Below are 4,169 nucleotides of genomic sequence, written 5' to 3'. Positions count from 1 at the left end.
AGGAGACGATTGTGCTTGGACCAGTAAATTTGGTTTGTTGTAGAAACTCGGTGATGAGTGTCTGAAACAGCACTAAGTGGGTATATGTGAGACCTGTCATCTGCCTGGAGGATTCACAAGTTGCAGTGGATTAGCCATGAGCCAGTTCTGTTCTCTCCTCTTGGGAGCACAGATTTCCAGCCCTTGCAGCCTTTTTGGGCTGAGAAGCCTCCACCATAGAAAGTTGATCGGTCATTTGGTGCCAGTTCTTTTTTACACAGAGCAGTGTGAAAGACTAGATGGAAGACTTCCTCCAACGCTGCTTGTTTAATGAATGCCATCAGTACAGGTTCCACAGCAGTGTTGCACAAACATGAACCAGTGGGCAGGTGGATGTCTAACAGGAGATCATAGTCTGTTGCACTGTTGGTGGGGATGGGATGCCTTCCAAGAGCTCAACTTTAGCTTAGGCTCTACAGGCGTGCGGTCTGCAGACCACATGTTTCAACTGTGGGTGTAGGGAAGGGAGTGTTATTAAGGAAATGAGGTAAGTTTTCAGAGAAGTTGTGAAAGCCTAAATACAGCTTGCAGTGTATTGAACAAACATATGGAGAGATGCAAAAGATGATTTCATGCCAGAACTTGAACATCCTGTGGGATTCGTTCCTCCAGTGGCAATATTGTTAGTCTTGGATTTATGTTTCTTTCAGATTTAGTTAAAAGAAAAATAAGACAATTTTTTATGATATCTCAAATGAATGATCTCTAAAATGAGAGTGCCCTAAAAAACAATCTCCAAAGGATCTTAGTGCCATATCAAAACAGTGTGTGTATGTGTATGATGTGGTAGAGCAGGATACCCACAAGAACTTCATGTTACTAGTTTAAATTTTTAGAGTTAGGCCTCACTGACATTGATTGTTGGTTTTTTTTTCCCTGTTTTCTTTGTGAAGAAACGTAAATCAAATCCACTTTGTGAGTGTAAGGCTTTGTCCCATAGTAGTATTTGAAAGTTGCGTGCAAGAAGCATGTTTCAGAAGAGACAGAATATTTAAAGAAAAGCTTTCTTAGTGAAATACAAAGGCCTCATCTCTGTTTTTTGAGGTGGTGGAATTCTGCAGTATGACCCAGTACACCCACCTGTACGTATAGGATATATACCTATCCATATAGAATATGCATTTGCTGTAGCACAAAGCAGCTGGCTGTCACTAAACATCTTTTAGCAATGAACCTATCAAGAGAAATTCCAGTGGGTGGAGATCTTGTAAATGCTGTACAAATTGGCAGAAGTAAAATTTCCCAGTACTTCTGATCTATAGAGGGTTATTTAATGCTTCCAGTAATGTGTCCTCCTTAGTCTAAGCAAAAGAAGGAAGAAAAAGAAGAAAAGAAAAAGGAGATATGAGAGTGTTCAATAGAAATGGGAATGTAACAGAAAAATATGGCTGGTTTTAAAATTGGTTTGCATGTATGATATGTGAGAATCCGGCTTGATGTTGGTATTTTGGTGCCTATGTGTGGTGTGGCTGCCTGTGAGCTGGGTGCCAGGCCCTGTGCAGGTGGTGGATCTCTGTGCATGTGTCGTTTCCCAAATCAAGTGGTGTATGGCAAGGAAATAATGCATCAATGATTGAGTTGTATGGTGTCAACATTAAGCGCTCTTAGAAGGTCTGAAGAAATGGAACAGAGTAACAGATACATAAGAACTACTGCCTTTTTTGAAAATTTTCTGACTACTGGCAAGGGAGACAGTTTATTATATATTATTTGCTTGTTAGGTGCATGAACTTACTGTTTTATCTGCTTTTATTATTAAAATTTATTATTTTTAATTTGTATTGCTTTTCAGTGTATAGATTTTATAAAGTTATATGTATGTATAGTTTTCATATTTTCATACTTACATAAAAGATTGTTTTAAAATAGACAAATTTTCCTTTCTATAGAAGCTTTTTAGAAGTTAGCTAATGAGAAGAAAATGCAGTTTATCTGAATTTTGCTTTAACTATCACTGTAGTTTTTGGCATAGAACAGTTCACCCCTCAGAAAGCCTTGTGGTGTTACATCTCTCATATATTCTTGCTCATCACCTGTACCTTCATAGTACCAGTTTTAAACTCTTCCTTACTCATTTTCTCTGCAATCTTTTGCATCTTCCTAAAGATACCTCGAATAATCCTCACACGCCCTTCGACCTCTGATGAAGATACTGACCAGCTGCCCCCAGATCCAGATGACTTTGAGATGGAGGAGCCTGATGGCACAGAATGCCGCACCTACTCGGACTGTCTGAACAGCGCTTTTTATCCTCCCTAATAAAGTACTTTTTTGGAAAGAGTTTGTGATGATTTTTTTTTTTTTTCCAATTGTCCAACGGTATTTAATGTAGTACTGGAACCACTATGCCTTACTTGTAGGTAAAACTATAACAGAAGATGGATTTGAACAGGGGCGAGAGGAGCACAACCCGTGTTTGTGTCTGGTTGCTTTGAACTCTCCTTTGGCCAGAACCTGAGTGCTTGAAGCAGCGTGCTCTGCATGGGGTGGTGTGAATGTCTCCACGTGCTGCAACACCCTCCTGTAAGCGCGTTCTGTAGCAACTAAAAGCAGTGATGGAAACAACAGATGATTTTCTACTCATCTGGAAACATGGTGAAAACCACTGTGTATATATGTGTATATATATATTTCAAATCTTGTGTCCATTTTGTGTCTCTATAGCTTACCTCTTTTCTACCTGCAGGTTCCTTTGAACTGTCCCTTTTAATATTGTTTTCTATAAGAATAAAAAATTGTTTTCCGTCTTATAAATAGTGCTGGCTTTTTTTCCCCCACAGAGAAATGTTATTTACATTGGAATTCTATATTTCATTAAAGTGTAATAAAGAATAGTTTATTTGAGTATATTGGTAACACAAATGTATATCAGATTCAAATAGCATCTGCAAGTTAGTTTTTATGAAATCTCATAAATGAAGAAATCATCTTACACAGCTATGCATCTGTGAGTGAAGTGAGAAGCAATTTCTTACCCCTGATGTATTATTTCTCCTCCTGACTTGCATATACGCAGAACACCTTAAATTTGCCTTATTGCAATATTCCATGTGTAAATATGTATAGGAGATGAGCATTGAAGAATAAATATTCATGTACGAGCGTTGAATACTTTGATTCTTTTTCACTGCCATTTAGATTTCTAATTTTTTTTAAGGAACCTACAAATAACCTTTAGGAATTTTTCTCTGGGACTCTGCGATGGTGCCTTAACTCAGAGGTGGCATCTTGTCCTGCTGGGTTGAGTTGTAATGACTTCCTTTAATGTGCATAAAGTGTGCTTTGATGGTGTTTGCTGTTTGTACACAATTTCTTCTTCTGTGAAAATAATACAGTACTACACAGCTCAATGACCTGGTAGATCCTCATTTTTTATTCATATTCTGGATGATTTCTGAGATGATCGTTCATATATGACTTGAAGTGAGTGCTGTTAGCTGTCTTTACAGGAATTAGGAAGTTTCCAGGAGAGTACAGCTATCACTTGGTTAGGTCAATATTTCCCACAGAGAAAATGGACACTTTATTTTGAAAACATAGGTGCACAATAGCAGCATATCAAGATTTTTCTCACTTTCAGCTCATCCACTTACAGCCTTTTTCATTATTCTGTACATCAGCATTTTAATTGAAGATAATTTGTCAGCAGTAGGAGTATTAAACTAATTTTTATTCATTTGCAAAACAAACATTAATAATAAAAACTGTATTATTTGCATGAACATTCCAATTTGAATTAGTTTAGATGATGTCAATATTAGAAATTATATTTAAAAATATTTGGAAGTAAGTTACTTTCCAAAATGCTTAAGAGAGTCAGAGGAGCTATGCTAGGTCATCTCTCGTGTGCTGGATCATGTTTTAGTAGGGATTTTAATTGTAGTTTCAGTGAGTGGCAAAATTGCAAGACTGTGTACATTGGTTTCTGGATTCCCCTTCTGGCTGTGGAAATCAAAAATTTTGCTATTAAAATAAGATGCTCTTAACGAGTTGCTGTCAGTATTTAGAAAACTTTTTGACACTTGGATCTATGATCTTTTTGACCAGGTTTATTTTAAAGGCAGATTGCCTAATGCAGCATGGAGAATTTTGCTGTAAGTTTTTGTTGGTAACACTCTCTGTGGGCAAAA

Source organism: Meleagris gallopavo, chromosome 2, assembly GCF_000146605.3.
Source record: "Meleagris gallopavo isolate NT-WF06-2002-E0010 breed Aviagen turkey brand Nicholas breeding stock chromosome 2, Turkey_5.1, whole genome shotgun sequence".
NCBI lineage: Eukaryota > Metazoa > Chordata > Aves > Galliformes > Phasianidae > Meleagris > Meleagris gallopavo.
The sequence above is the reverse complement of the archived record's forward strand: the minus strand, read 5'-3'. Positions refer to the sequence as shown.